At 40.0% G+C, this 17,142-nt stretch overlaps 1 protein-coding gene across 1 annotated transcript in view; it reads left to right on the top strand.

Moving 5' to 3' along the window:
• The window catches only part of LOC310741107 (cornifelin homolog B-like), a gene marked incomplete at its 5' end in the record, with an annotated part of 164,197 nt that overhangs the window by 129,624 nt on the left and 17,431 nt on the right, over positions 1 to 17,142 (top strand). The gene's annotated exons all lie outside the window — the stretch shown is intronic.

The following is a 17,142-nucleotide window of genomic DNA, read 5'->3' as shown; positions in this document are numbered from 1 at the left end:
GCGAGAGGATCAGCAGATGTTATGTAGATAACAAGATCAGCGAATGTCAACGATTAAAGTGAGGAGTTTGTGAAAGTATTAGAACGTTACAGTACGTGAAGGGAAATGTTTCTGCAGGTAGAGCAGGGTGAATACAAGGTCAGGTGAAGGTCATCACGTATCAGCACAGTCGTCGTTAAGGACGTCCCTAAATGTGAACGAAATGCTCAGGAAAGTTGCAGGGAATGATTTTGGAAGTCGAAAATAAATGGTAGTTGCAGTGAGATCAAGAGGTAAATGAAGGTTATATGAAGGTCACTAGTGTGATGTGTAATAGAGTCACAGATAATCGGGAATGTCAAGCCTGAAACTTTATTTGAGAGGACTTAAGAATGTTGACGAGTGTTGTTGGAGGTTGTAAAACAGAACGGGCAAAATTATTTCAAGGTCACAGGATGTAGACGAATCATGTGGAAGGTGAAAGTGAAGTCTGACGTGTAACAGAACGTAGTGTGAGAAAGATTCAGTGTTTAAATAACGAGGTTGTGTTTAATAAGTCTTTCTGAGAAAAAAAAAGAGAGAGAACCCATAAATTTAGGCTTGACAGCATTTAGTACAAAGAGTAAAACAGTTTTAAGCTTTCCTTAAATTTTAGTGCATGGAGTGAGACGGTTTTAGGTTAAAATCTTCTTTTAGTGCAGGGAGTGAGACGGTTTTAGGCACTAGTCTACTTTAAGTGCAGGAAGTGAGACAGTTTCAGGTTTTTAATCTAATTTAAGTGCAGAGAGTGAGACAGATTTAGGCATTAATATAGTTTAAGTGCAGATAATAAGACATATTTCAGCTGTCCTTGAATTTTAACTCTGAGAGTTAGACAGTTCTTGGTGTTACGGTACTTGAAGAGTAATTTGCCGAGAGTGAGACAGTTGTTTGTGTTGATGTAATTTTAGTGCAGAGAGTGAGACAGTTTTTAGGTTTACCTTCAAGTTTTGTTCTGAAAATTAGAGTTTTTGGCATTAATGTGGTTTTAAGAAGGAATGTTTTAGGTTTTAATGGCATTCAGTGCAGGGAATGAGACTGTTGTAGGTGTTACTGTAGTTCCAGGTTTGAGAGTGAGACAGCTGCGGGCATTAGTGTAGTTTCAAGTTAGAGTGTGAGACAGTTGTGGGCGTTACTGCATTTTCAGGTTAGAGAGTGAGACAGCTGTAGGCATTATTGTAGTTTCAGGTTAGAGAGTGAGATGGTTGTGGGCATTACTGCATTTTCAGGTTAGAGAGTGAGACAGCTGTAGGCATTATTGTAGTTCAGGTTAGAGAGCGAGACAGTTTGAGGCTCAGATGCTGCTTTATTGGGATTTGTTTTTTTTTTTATTGGGCTGAGCTAGCAGAAGTGGAGGTTCCTCAGAGGAACACAAGGACGAATAAGGATCATACGCGCACACACACACACACACACACACACACACACACACACACACACACACACACACACACACAAGCACTTCCTCTAAAGTCACGCTCCACTTCCTGAGCAAGCTCCCCGAACCCTGTTCTGCGTGTCCAGCGTCCATTAACCTTCACTGAGTGTGTATGTGTGTGTGTGTGTGTACGGAGAGATAGAAAGAGAGGGAGAGATAGAGACAGAGAGAGAGAAGGAGCACTAACGATCGATTGAGTCAATAAAAAGTGGAGAGCAAGAGAACAGCGCCGTGAGCAGAAGGACATTCTGAAGCACACCCTGAATTCGGGAGCAATTCTGCAGAGGGAATCTCCAGTCACATGACCTGTGATCCAATAACTCTTAACACGCCCTCGTCCACTTCCCCTAGGTGACTAGTGTGTCATGGAGAGGGACATCTACCGTCTACAAATCCTATATAAATCTATGTCATGCTAGCTTGCTGTCTTGCTGATCAGTTAGTGTAGTGAAAGCTGCATGAAGAAACCCAGCTGATGAAACCTTTGACATGTTAATGTTATGTTAATATCAGAAACTAAGAGTCATGAGCATCTTTACAACAAAGATTTCTATTATTTATATATTTCTTTTAAAATTTCTCTCAGAAATGTCACCTAGATAGCAGACTAACAAAATCCAAAACCACACACCTACACACCAAAACCTATATAGCCACACCCACTCAGAGCAACTCTCATTTCCATATATAGTCGTAAAGACACACCCACAATCCTTTATAGTCACACCCACTTAGATCAACCATTATTTCCATATATGGACTTAAAGACAGATCCCAAAACTTGTATAGTCACACCCACTCAGAGCAACTCTTTTTTCCATATATAGTCAGAAAGACACATCCACTCAGAGTAACGCCATATATTTCTATACATGGATTCAAATACACACACTATCCTATCACCTATCATTACTAGTTCCAATTTATATATATAAACATACAGACACACCCACAACCTTATAAAGCCACACCCAAACAACGCTACACCTCTTAACATACATTAACGTGGAGACAAGTCATAAGCCACACCCACTCCTTTCCAAATATGGCTTAAAGGCACACCCAAATGTGCATATAATCGTTTTATTTCAGGACATCCCAGAATCCTAGATAGCCACGCCCACTTAGAGCCGCATCATCACTCCTCCCTGATAAAATAATTGCCCTTAAAGATTGTCGTCAAGGACACAAGGAAGAAATGGGAAAGAAGTTGACGAGGGTGCAGTAAAAACAGTATTGGAACGGGGCCATGAATTTATCCCCAGCCAAATTTCCCATCATCCCCAGTGTCTCCACCTGCCTCAGGGCTCCTTCCCTCTCTCTCTCTCTCTCTCTCTCTCTCTCTCTCTCTCTCTCTCTTTCTCTCTCTCTCTCTCTCTCTCTCTCTCTCTCTCTCTCTCCTTCTCTCTCTATCTCTCCATCATGAATCAGGCCAGGCACAGAGACATCTCAAGGACACGCTCGGGCATTCGCCGCTTCCTTCGCCCTCTTGACTAAAGAAAGCAAACGAGCTGCAAACGCAATTTTTTAACGATCCTGTATTTTTATGACAAATGAAGAATTTCATATGATTATCTCAGAGAATTGAAGAACACATTTAAAGGTAATATAAAGCAAATAGAAAGAATTGATAAACGGCCGTATAATCGCTTGGCCTTATTTTGACAATATATAAAGGAGCCATAATGAACATATGTACAGAAACTTTTATTTATTTCTCTGTAAAAAAAAAAGAGTTCCAGAAAAACACTAACGATGCTAATGACGATTTAAGGTGCTTCTTTCACCAATTAATTCATACAGCTATAATTATCTTTTTACTCTGTACAGAAAAAACATGAAAAATTAATTGTTATTTTTAATATTTAATTTCCTGTGAATGTTTTTTGGCTCTGGTTTATATGATAGACTTAATGATGGGCATGTGCCAATATTCAGCCACCCCCCCCCCCCCCATTAACTGTAAAGTGACCAAATCACAAGTCTCGACCCTAGCAAGCAATAGCTAATATAGCTAGTAAAAGCTAACCTTGCTAGCAGTAATAACCTATTAGCATATGAGGCCACACCCATTGCAACTGTTCTTTACTATTTTGGACAATGTTTTAAAAATTAAAAAAAAAAGCTATTTTAACATTTGTCTCATTCAAACTTTGCTTTCTTCCTCAAAAAACAAAAAAAAATCAAACAGCGTGCATCAAAGCTACAATACCTTGACAAAAATATTGGGCTTGTCAAAAAATGCAGCGTACTGTTTAAATGAATATGAGCACATGCCTTCTCAGACATTTTGATTCCTGTCTAATGAAAGCTATGTTTTGGTGATGCGAGTATCTGCTGGGATTTGTTTTGTTTGATCACAGCTTTGTGATCATAACTTAACAAAAAAAAAAAAAAAACACCGCAAATCTATTGCTTTAAACTTTTTTTTGACCTCGTCGCCTTTGTGTTCTGGAGTTGGCAGCTTGGCCCCGCCCTGAAAAAATCTTTCATCTTTGCTTAGATGGTGATTTCTAAAAATAGAGCAATAGTATTTATTTATTGTGTATATGTAAATTGTTGTTTGTAAATGTTTAGAAACAAATGATTGCAGAATTAAAATCTAATTTGCGTGTTATGTAAAAATAATTTGTAGCTAATTTTTCTGTGTTATAATCTGATTAATTTTGGCAGAAAAATAACTTTTTAAGTGTAATAACTGCTTTTCACTTCATCCAGGTGGTTTTGACCTCAAAAGGGAAAACATATAAAGTAGTGAAATGTTTTATTTTCTGTGTAAAAACAGAAAACTGATGGAGTCTTCCGGGAAAAAAGCCAGTCCCCTCTTACTGTCTTCCGAAAGAGAGGAAATGTCCTCAACCAGCCAGGACATGACAGAGGCCAATAATTAGATTTTAAAATACTGAATACTTATAACAAACACACACACACACACACACACACACACACACACACACACACACACACACACACACACACACACACACACACACACAGACCAACATACTGCTTCCTATCCAGGCCTCTGTGTTTCCTACTGTAATACACACATGAAGGGGGGCAGGAATCTTACTACTAAATAAACCAGTGATAGCTTTGTATTATTGTTAACCAACTGCTGTGGAGTTTTTTTTGTGTGTGTGCGTGTGTGTGTGTGTTTTTGTTTGTGTACTATTATAAAGAAGTGTACCTACTATATTACACAATCAAAAGCGTTCAACAGAATGAATAAATAAATAAATAAATAAATGAGTATTAGTGTGTGTTAGACCGCATGATTGTTTGTTAGACAATGTGTTTGTGTTAGACTATGCATGTGTGTTAGGCAATATAAGGGTGTGTTGAAATGCATCAATATGTGTTAGACTTTAAGAGTGTGTAAGAGAGTATGAGTAAGTTTGACTGTAGGAGTGTGTTTTGGATTGTATGAGTGTGTGTTCGAGATTATGAATGTGTGTTAGAGCTTAGAGTGTGTGATAGAACATATGATTGTGTGTTAGAGCTTATGAATGTGTGAACTGGAGTAAAAGCTTATAAATTTGCTAGAGCTTATGAGTGAGTGTTAGACTGTTTGTGTGTGTCAGAGTATATGCATGTGTTAGACTGTAAGAGTGTGTTAGAGCTTAGGAATATGTGTTAGACAATATGAGTGTGTTAGGCCATCTGTGTGTGTTAGACCATATGTGTGTCAGACCCTATGTGTGTGTAAGAACGTATGATTGTGTATTAGAACATGAGTTTGTATTAAACTGTATGTGTGAGTGTGCATTAGAACCCGTGTGTGTGTGTGTGTGTGTGTGTGTGTGTGTGTGTGTGTGTGTGTGTGTGTGTGTGTGTGTGTTAGACCATATGATTGTGTTAGAGCTTCTGAATGTGTTAACCATATAAAACACACAGTAATTAAGCTGCAGAATGAGAACACATACACACACATACACATGAATACACACACACCTACACACACACACACACAGAGAGGTAATGGCTTATATTGTTCTTTCAACTGCAGCATTAAATGGCCATCTTTGGAAGTATGTTAATGCTACTAAACATATTATGGCACTGCCTGTGTGTGTGTGTGTGTGTGTGTGTGTGTGTGTGTGTGTGTGTGTGTGTGTGTGTGTGTGTGTGTGTGTGTGTGTGTGTTGGGGAGAAGAAACAGTGTATGCAAAGTCATAATTCAACAATAAATTCTTCATGGTATTGTCCCTGAGGGAGTGTATGGGTCAGAGAACACACACACACACACAGAGAAAACATTGCACAAGTATTAAATCATTATCAAGTATGCACACTTGCCGAAAAAACTGCAAAGAGAAAACGAGGACACAAATGATGAGTACACATATAGGGATAAAAATGGACATGCTGAAAGGATGCCCATCGGGCAGCGTCAACCCCTAGTAGTAGTGGTGGCAGAAAGCTTTACAAATAAAAATAGGTTACAATCAATAGAATTGTATGGTATAAAACTAAGCCTCCGATCCCTGGAGAGAACTCTGTCTAACAATCAGCTCTGGAGGAGACGGAACAAGATGAAGCAGAGGAGCCTTGTTCATACACCAACAGCATCAAACTTCAGGCTGACAACATGTTTACGAGAACAAAACAACTCAGAATTGAAGAAGAAAAGTGGGAATCAGGCAAATATCTTATAATAATTTCTTATTTTTATGCATGTTTGTCACACTTTAATGTTTCAGATAATCTAATTTAAATATTAGTAAAATATAACACTATTGAACACAACATGCAGTGTTTAAATGAAGGTTTTTATTATTGAGGGAAAACAATATCCAAAACTACATGACCCCCTGTGAAAAAGTGTTTGCACCCTAAACCTAATAACTGGTTGGGCCACCCTTAGCAGCAACAACTGCAATCAAGCATTTGCAATAACTTGCAATGAGTCTGTTACAGCGCTGTGGAGGAATTTTGGTCTATCCATCTGTGCAGAATTGTTGTAATTCAGCCTCATTGGAGGGTTTTTGAGCATGAACAGCCTTTTTAAGGTGATTTCACAGCATCTCAATAGGATTCAGGTCAGGACTTTGACTAGGCCACTCCAAAGTCTTCATTTTGTTTTTTTTCAGCCATTCAGAGGTGGACATGCTGGTGTGTTTTGGATCATTGTCCTGCTGCAAAACCCAAGTTCGCTTCAGCTTGAGGTCACGAACAGATGGCTGGACAGTCTCCTTCAGGATTTTTTGGTAAACAGCAGAATTCATGGTTCCTTTTATTGCAAGTCTTCCAGGTCCTGAAGCAGCAAAACAGCCCCAGACCATCACACTACTACCACCATATTTTACTGTTGGTATGATGTTTTTTTCTGAAATGCGGTGGTCCTTTTACACCAGACGCAATGGGACCCACACCTTCGCAAAAGCGAAACTTTTGTCTAGTCATTCCACAGAGTATTTTCCCAAAGGTCTTAGGGATCATCAAGATGTTTTCTGGCAAAACTGAGACGAGCCTTTATGTTCTTTTTGCTCAGCAGCGGTTTTCGTCTTGGAACTTTTTTTGCCCAGTCTCTTTCATATGGTGGAGTCATGAACACTGAACTTAACTGAGGCAAGTAAGGCCTGCAGTTCTTTGGATGTTGATGTGGGGTCTTTTGTGACCCCTTGGATGAGTCGTCGCTGTGCTCTTGGGGTAATTTTGGCCAACTCCTGGAAAGGCTTTCCACTGTTCCATGTTTTTGCCATATGTGAATAATGGCTCTCACTGTGGTTCACTGGGGTCCCAAAGCTTTAGAAATGGCTTTATAACTTTTTCCAGACTTATAAAGCTCACTTACTTTCTTTCTTTCTGATTTGTTTCTGAATGTCTTTGGGTCTTTGCATGCTGTCTAGCTTTTAAGGATCTTTCGGTCTACCTCACTTAGTCAGGCAGGTCCTATTTAAGAGATTTCTTGATTGTGAACAGGTGTGGCAGTTATCAGGTCTGGGCATGGCTAGAGAAATTGAACTCAGTTGTGATAAACCACAGTTTTAACAGGGGAGCAAACACCTTTTCACACAGGTCCATGTAGTTTTGGATTTTGAAGGGAGCAAACACTTTTTCACACCATTGTATATATATGGCAGAAGGTTCCCTGGTGGTCTAGTGGTTAGGATGCGGCGCTCTCACCGCTGAGGCCTGGGTTCAATCCCCGGTCAGGGAACCAACCCCAGCCACTTTCAGTGCTGGTCCCAAGCTTGGGCATCCAGCGTAAAAAACGTGCCAAATCAAACATGCGGAGGATCCGCTGTGGCGACCCCTAACGGGAGAAGCCGAAAGAAAGTATATATATGGCGGAAACTGGCTTCTTTTAGCATGTGTGTGTCCTGCAATTGTCCTACACTGCTCTCTAGAGGACACGCGACACAGCGATCATGTGAATTATTGCTTATACTATCTTTTAGGTGTGTGTGTGTGTGTGTGTGTGTGTGTGTGTGTGTGTGTGTGTGTGTGCGTGTGCGTGTGTGTGTGTGTGTGTGTTAGATCCACTAGGTGTCAGTAGTGTTTCGGTGTCAGTGCGGTGACGTGAAAGGGATGTAACCGAAATCCTCATGTTTGTACATGTTAAATATTTATTAGGTGTTAAGTGTGTGAAAACACACACAGAGAGTATGCAATGACCCCAAATACAGAGTATGCAATGACCCAAATATAACTTTATATAATATTAATTATTAATGCAAATTCATTTATGTATAATATATGAGTTTAGGTATCAGGAACACAGATTGATCTTATTCAGTGTGTGTGTGTGTGTGTGTGTCATCATTCTTTAACAGTGTACATTAACTTCTCTGACTAGGAGAATTCTATACTCTAAATTATTATAAATTTAATAATAAACAAAAGTAATCTAATAAACCTCAATCTCTGAAACACACACACACACACACACACACACACACACACACACACACACACACTGACAGTGTGCTTGTGAAAACAGAAACTGTGATGGTGTGTGTGTGCGTGTGTGTGAGAGAGAGAGAGAGAGAGAGAGAGAGAGAGAGAGAGAGAGAGAGAGAGATTATGTGTGTGAAATTCCTCACACACATAATACTAAGCACCACAGTTCTGATATTTGGATATCTAAATAGAGTGTGTGGAGGGATGGATTAATAATGTGTGTGGTTTAGATGTAGGTGTGTGAATGTTCCTCATTAGCACAGTGTGTGTGTGTGTGTGTGTGTGTGTGTGTGTGTGTGTGTGTGTGTGTGTGTGTGTGTGTGTGTGTGTGTTTGTAAAACCTGTTTAACTAGATGCTGTCTGTTCCCATGAAGTCCAATCAGGGAAGAAACATTATTTACACGCTACAGTTACAGCACACACACACACAATCTAAGACACTCTTACTGTGTATTATGAATCCTGTATCTCCGGTTCCTGTAGTAGAAGATTATTTAAAGTGAATCAGTTTGTGATTAAAAGCCCAAGCATAAGAGTGAATGCAGCAGATCCGTGAGAAGTTCTCACAGAGATAAAGTTCTCCAGTCTTTAAAGAGGAAGAAGAATAGTCTCTGCTTGTCTGCTGAAGGTACATATCACATATCTATAGTGGGTTTGTGCCACAAATGTTTGTGCAAACCTGACCACCAGACCTATATATATTTGTTTGTTGAACACCTCATTCCAGACATATTCCTCCCATCCTGTTATAATAGATAGAATATGTGCAGGATGTGTGTAAGGCACAATTTACAATACACCGATCAGGCATAAGATCATGACATTACAACATTATGACCGGTGAAGTGAATGACACTGATTAACTTCATCATGGCACCTAAAAGTGGGTGGGACATATTCAGCAGCAACTTGACATTTTGTTCTCACATTTGATGTGTTAGAAGCAGGAAAAATTGGCTAGCGTAAGGATTCCAAAGGATAACATGGAGATATGCCTTTTAGACAGGAACAAGGTAGATAACAGAATGACTGAGCTGCTCCTGTTGCATATGGACATGATGAAAATATTGTCCAGCAAACAATGCGATGGAGAAAAAGAGTCTCAATACATGCACACTGTGGACTTGACAAACCTGATGATTTGATAATGCAGAACAAGGGACTGAATGCAAGGCTTATTTGAGGAACAGCTTCATAAAATGACTAAAACCTGAAATTGCAAGCTAGGTAAATATTAATGCATTACTTGGGATCTGGGCATGCTTTTGCTGATTTAGCACCATGCTATTCATGCAGAGAAGCTGCTCAAGGAAAGAAGTGAGAAAAGCAGATAAAGAAAGATGAGACAAAAAGCGATTTTCATTATGGTCCAGACTGTTGGAGTGAGAAGATGCAGAGGAAGATGAAGAAGAGACAGTGACTGTGAAAGGCATAGAGAAGCAAATGTGGGAAATTCCAATGCCAATTCTAATAAACTGTCTTGATTGAGAAAGGGGGTGTTTGGTGGTGGAGATTAAGTTGAAGCGGACTGGGGAAAAGGAACGGGTGGGTGTGAAATCTGCTTGTTCTGCATCAAATCAACAACTGCTTGTCACTAACTGCACTAATCACAATGAATACCTGCTCGCTCCATTCTCTGACACCCTTACACTGACCAGCTGAGCTATTGCACATTTAGAAAGTACACACAGCCTAGTACAGGCACATATATAAAATATAACAGAAAATAATGCTTACTTAAATTTTTACTATATAGAGGAATTACAGAATTTTTTGAATGACAGAATTTTAAATTAGGGCTGTTGAATTCCTTATCACACCAAAGCTGAGTGGGAGATTCCTTTACACTGGGGGCACATCATGCCAGATCACAAGAGAAAATGTCTTTCAGCCCCTGAAGACTTCATTGATGGCAGAGATTGTGGGTATTTTTGCCCAGTATATAGGTGGAAGCCCATGCCTCCAACTTTGAGTTCAATTTACATTTTCAGTATGTAGAAGATGCCCATATCCAGAGTGACGTACAAAAGTTCTTTGAGGTCTAAATCAATAAAGTCATCAACCCTGGCTTACTAGATTGCAGATTCAGGATAGCATCAGCCTAAAATGGCCCAAAACTTTAAAAAAAATGATGACACTTTTTTAAATACACAAATACAAAAAAAACAACAGGGAAAAATGAATGAATGAATGAATGAATGAATGAATGAATGAATGAATGAAGTTTATTGAATGTCCAGCTAGTGGAGCATGCAGAAGCAAAGGTAGGTGTTATATGTTACCAAAAGTAGCACACTACACAGCCTATGTGTTAAGGGAAGGCGCAGATAGTTTGAGTACTGGTTAGAAATAGATGTGTTATACGTATTAGGTGTTAAGTAAAGTGAACATAAAGAAAAAACCTATACACAGTTCCTGGAGAGGCGTGACATGTTTTGTTTGCAAAAAGGGAACAAGATGAGTGGAAAGATTTGAGACCATGGGTCAGACTGTGCATGAACATGGGTCATGTGTAACACACACCTGATCCATCAGTTATGTGTTAGCACTATGTAATTCAGATCTGTCACAGACTTATGAAACAGCGCTAAATTAAATGGTGGTAAATGAGCAGATGCACACAACCACAAAAAAGTCCTGGCCAGGCAAACATAGTTGTTGGCTTTTCACCTTTTTTTGCAGATTGTCCATGCTATCTAAATTCTAGTGTTGTAGTTCTTCTTGAAAGCTGGGGTTATAATATCATATGAAAACTCACTTATGAGAAGCCAAAATTTTCTGTGAAAATGCACACTGATCCATGTGAAGCAGAAAAATGGTGATTTGTAATTCCCCTTCGGGAACTCGAGCTGCGTCACAACGCTTTGGGAACGCCTCGCATTGTCCACGTTCTGAATCACGTGTGAAATCCGGCCAATAGGCAAGTCGTGATGTCAGCGAATAACCAGAAAGCTACAAAATGGGTGAGCGACAGAGCGACTGTAGCTTCTGTTTGTTCAGATAAGTGCTTTGTGTGTGAATCTGTGCAAGTAATGGCGAATTTCTCATGTAAATCCCTCCTTGCCCCCATTTTATTACGAGGGAGTTGGAGCATGGGAGTGGAGCATGCTCAGTCGGCTCTCAAGGGAGATGATTGTTCGCACTGTAGCCGCATGGCTGACTGCACGCTCAGCTCCTGAAGAGCGCTCTTCGGGGAGACTCTTCCTCGCGGTTTAGGTCCCGCTCTCGCCGAGGCGAAGTGGCACTGAGGGTCGTGGAGCTCGCAGGCCGACCTAGCAGAAGGCATGGAGACGGATGAGTCCCCTCCAGCCTCCCCTGCCGGGCCGAGCACTCGTTCCCTGGGGGAAGCGCACCCCTGGCTTACCCCTGCCCAGAGCTATGGAAGCTATGGCTGTGGCCCCTGAGGGGGCACAGTTCCTAGCAGCTGGTCTCTCTACTTAGGTAGTGGAGACCATCCTCCATTCCAGAGCTCACTCCACAAGGAGGTTGTATGCCGATAGATGTCATCTGTTCACCACATGGTGTGAGCAGTTAGACCCAGTCAACTGCCCATTTGGTTCAGTTCTGGAGTTTTTGCAGGAACAGTTTGCAACAGGGTTGGCTCCATCAACCCTGAAGGTTTACGTGTCCGTTATTGTGGCTTATTGTACCCCACCCGTGGGGCAGTCACTGGGGAAATTGGCCAAGGTGGCCCTTGGGTATCTGTCAGTAAAGACCACCTTTCTTCTGGCAATATTCTCCCTTAAGAGGGTCGGGGACCTACAGGCTCTTTCGATGGCCCTGTCTCTCCTAGAGTTTGCCCCTGGCATGGCCAGTGCTTTTCTCTACCATAAACTTGGGTATGTGCCTAAGGTGCCTACGGCTCCTTCATGACCTGTCCTACTGCAGGCATTCTGCCCTCCTCCTTTCCTAGCCCCCGACCAAGAGAAGCAAACTCGACTGTGTCCAGTGCTCGCACAAGTCCGGGCTGGTCCACCGCTTTAAACTTTGTCAGGTTCTATGACCTATGCTCATCTGTCCTGCATGCTGGTTGTGCTCAGACACACTAGGCAGGGACTGGTCAGTATGGCGTTCCCAAAATGTTGTGACGCAGCTTGAGTTCCCGAAGGGGAACATCTCTAGGTTATGTATGTAACCTAGCTCCCTGAGGGAACGAGACGCTGCATCACAACACTTAGGATACTAACTGCATCCCTGCGGCGCTCACCCTCTCTTTTTCCAGAAGCTAATGTTGATCCGTTGCTCACCCATTTTGTAGCTTCCTCGTTTTCGCAACGTCGCCCGCCGATGACATCACGACTTGCCTATTGGCCGGATTTCACACGTGATTCAGAGTGTGGACAATGTGAGGTGTTCCCAAAGCTTTGTGACGTAGCGTCTCATTCCCTCAGGGAACTAGGGTTACATACGTAACCTAGAGACGATCTGCAGGCAGTAAATGCTGCGGTACATCCAAAAGCTCCAAATAAATAAAATCCATATAAAATTTTGTCACAAATTCCACCCAATAGAACTTTATTCTGCTGTGGTGAACCAAGCTAATGCATTTTGGCTGCCTGTCTTTAGTCCTTTTGCAAAAAAAATATGCAGATGAAGGTTAACCATTAGCTTATCATTCTGCTAAATCAGATTCCACTGCGGCAGGCATGCTCACATATTTCACAGCTCTCAGCTGCAAGGTAAGTGAGACGAAACATTACTGTTACACACCGCACAGTTCTTAACCCTACTACTCTACTTCTTATAGAAGGAGTTAAAGAGGACAAATGCTGTGTAGCAGTCATAAATCAAATATATTCACCAAGACCAAAACCAGAACACATTATTGGTCAACCCGGATCTAGATATATCACTTTATGGGTCAGCATCACAGGATACACAGACAGGAAAAATGACGTGGGTTTTGCTGTAGTGTCAGCGCACAAGACCTTAGTGTTAAAATCACTCCTAAGCAACTTTTTTTAGCCCAATCAACAAAGATGGTTTGAAGCCTGCAAACTAGCAACAGGAAGGACAGTTGGTATGCCCTAGGAGTCACACATGATTTTTAAACACTGTGGAAACACGGGATTCCCCACATTGCCTAAGCCTATCACATACCACTAGTACATTTCTAATGAGCTTGATGCCATTCTCATACCCAAACAGCATTTTAAAAAGCTCACACTCATGCATTAATTCCTATTTTTACAAATGTAGCAGTTGATGCAGTAGCAAAGCTAGCACCAACACAGACACCTGTGCATGTGACTGTCGTTAATGTGAATGTTGATACTAACACTATTATACCCACAGCTGACTTACAGGTTCTTCAGTCTATGGCCACTGCAGAAGAAAAGAAAACCTGGTGGAAATCAAGTTGTGTGGCTGAACACAGAGTGAGGTTGGTCCAGATCATGTGTTAATATGTACAAAACAAATACACAGCATTGGTTTACAAAATGATTCATAAATTATTCACAAAAATGTGTCATATGTACAAAGAACAAGAAGCTCTCACAAAAAAAAACATTGCATTTAAAATTGGATTTCATTGAATTAACACCCACAGAAAGAAAAAAGTACTGTCCAGGAAAAGGTGATTTTTTTTCAAAATGGGTGAAGGCACCACATCTACATCCCCCAAACAGGATGCAGGGGCAGTAGCCAAACTATCCTACAAAAATGTAATCCAAAATGGCACTGACAATGGTACTTCATTTTTGAACCAAGTTCTCAAAAAGGTATGAGAAGTGCTGCGGTAAAAAGAGAGAACGGAAGTCTAAAAAAAAAAACTGTCTAAATGCTGTGAAGAGCTTTAAATTGAGTAAAAGCTTTACCGGTCATCCTGTTGAAAAAAATATTACCCATATGTGTTAATTGAAGACGACATCAACACACACAACTTCTACGAATATTACAATGAGCTCAGAGGACGGACTACAGCCTGTTTACATGTTTACACACCAAACATACCTCACACACTCGACCTCTGGCTGCTATAAAGAGAGCATGCTTTAGGATTATTCCTTTATTCCTTTCTAAACCAACTGCATTTTTTATCTCTGAATCTGACACTTACTTTTGGTGCATTGTGGGTAATAAATAAGCAGTCCATCAATGAGGATGCCGAAACCAAAATAAAATTGAAGAACCATAACAAAGTCTTGCTGATTTTTTTTTTATATTTTCTTAAAAGGAAATAATTAAAATGACAACAATTTTTGACTCAAGAGTCAGATTCCAGAAGAAGCTTTTATTGTAATTTCATCCCTATAAAGCTGACGCAGTACACAGTGTAATTAGACACCGTTCCTCCAGAACCTTGGTGATACATAAAACAACATAAAGCTACATAACAGAACAGAGAGCTAAGGACTAAGTAAGTTGTCCTCACCACATAAAATGCATAGTGTGCAACCTGGTGCAAACAGACACAAGACAGTGTAAGACAAATATAGCACACAAATATAGTACACACAGTGTAAGACATATATAAAACACAAAATAGCACCGCCAGTAGACATACTGTATGGTTTACAGTACAATGTGCAAAAGAGAACTGTACACAGGAGTGTGCTTGTAAATAAACATAACATGTAAACACAAAAGGTTGTACAAAACAGCAATAGCAGCAGTCAAATAGATGTGCAAAAAACAGCATGCAAACATTTGTGTAATAATAAAATAATATAATATGGGTGCTACTGAAGACATGGATGAAATGAGTTTTTAGTTTTAGTTTTTGAAAATCTCTTTAGTTCTTAGACCTAAAATGATTCAATGTGTTATGGTAAAAGTGTTTTTCACTTCATGTTATTTAAAAATTTCTAATGTAAATTTATTCAAAAGTTTTTCACAGTTTATTATTAATTATATATAAATTGGTCCCCTGGTGGTCTAGTGGTTAAGATTCAGCGCTCCCACCGCTGCGACCCGGGTTCGATTCCCGGTCAGGGAACCATCCCCAGCCACTCTTAGTGCCGGTCCCAAGCCCGGATAAATTGGGGAGGGTTGCGTTAGGAAGGGCATCCAGCGTAAAACATGTGCCAAATCAAACGTGCGGAGGATCCGCTGTGGCGACCCCTAACGGGAGAAGCCGAAAAGAAAGTTTTTATTATTAATTATATATAAATTATCCAAACGATGTTACTGAATACATTAAATTAAATGAATACAATAAACGGACATTACAATATCAATCATTATTAAATAAATACTTATTTTTATTATGATTCATTGGCACCCTTCAATAAAAAAAGGCAAAAAACAAATAATTTGAGGTATTTTTAATTTTTTAGGAGCTAAGCGAGAGTCAGAAGGTTTATCTAGTCCTACTCTTGTTACCAGCACAGGCTCGTTTCTTATCACTGTACCATCGAAAACATCTAGTTACTAGTGGAGGCATGTTAACTTTTGTTCGCACAGGGTTTTTTTCTAGAAATGGGTGCAGAATTTGTAATGACTCATTTCTCTGTTAGAAGACATAAGAAGCTGAAAGAGAAGAAAGTGAAACAAGAAGTGGATGGAATGAACAATTCAAACCATCCTTGCGTGACACACATGGGGCGTATCCAAAACTACACATGGTAGGAGATTTGCTGCTTCTAAGATACCACTGATCCTGATTTTTTTTTGCTCTCCTGATTGGCCTTATCCTGTTTGGAGATCTTCTCACCTGAGAACAGCCTCCAACATGTCCACAGATCACTATGAGATTACAAAAAAAAAAAAAGAACTACACTGACTGGTGTTTCTGTTAATTATATAAAAGAGTTGAATTGATTGTGTAGATTTTGAAGTGTATTTGTGTAGATTTGTGCTCATTCAACCACAAGGGTGTCAGTACTTATGGTAGTCAGGTACTAGGTCTCAGATCTTTTTTAGATCTTTTATTTCCACCCATGTATAGCATATCTTCATGAAGCTGGCTTCGTAAACATGGGCATTTTCAGGCAGGAACATGTTTGGGAAGTTTAGATCCCATAGTTAAAGGGATGGAATTCTGTCATGCTACCACATCCAAATACATCCTATTAGACAATTGTGAGCCTTCAACTTTGTAGTTACAGTTTGGGAAAAATCAGGGGTCCAACTACGTTTGTCTATATAGTGTATATAGAAAGAGTCCATTCTGTTTTTTATGTCAGGTCTGTTTCTCTGATGTTCATTTACTGATTTGACACTTCTGATGTTCTGTTTGCAATGTATGTGTCTATCAAACACTTTCACCAAAAAATTAACACATTTTGCATTGTAAGCAAGTGATGTGGTCATTTTATAGAGATAAATGATGTAAATTGGGGTCACTGATAAGATAAAAAATATATAAAAACTATAGCAATAGCACACCAACACTAAAAAAACTTTACCTAGTCAAAAAATAATTATTAGGTGTGGGTAATTTAGAAGTGAGGGGTAAAATAGCATTTTCTGCTCGTGGGTATCGTTTGTGGTTTGTGGTTTTTGGATTTTTGTTTTTGTTTTTATGAGAGTTGAGTCACTTTTCTGAGCCAGTTATTATTATGATGATAATGATGATGATTATTGTGGTAGAGTCTTCACAAGATTTTTTTAATCAGACCTGAAGTTTAGCAAAAACTCAGTATAACGTTTATGATATAATAGTTAAGAGTCGGACATTCCAAACATGTCCAATTGTTTATTTTTTTTACCGGTCCCCTGTTATTGTATTTTCCTGTCGAAACGAAACGTTTACGAATACTCGAAACGGTGACGTCACCGGCTGTTCATCCAATCACACCGCAGGAGCGACTGAGGGCGAAACTGAAGCGCAGCCC

Source organism: Silurus aristotelis (genome assembly GCF_946808225.1).
Source record: "Silurus aristotelis genome assembly, chromosome: 18".
Taxonomy (NCBI): Eukaryota; Metazoa; Chordata; class Actinopteri; order Siluriformes; family Siluridae; genus Silurus; species Silurus aristotelis.
The sequence above is the reverse complement of the archived record's forward strand: the minus strand, read 5'-3'. Positions and strand labels throughout refer to the sequence as shown.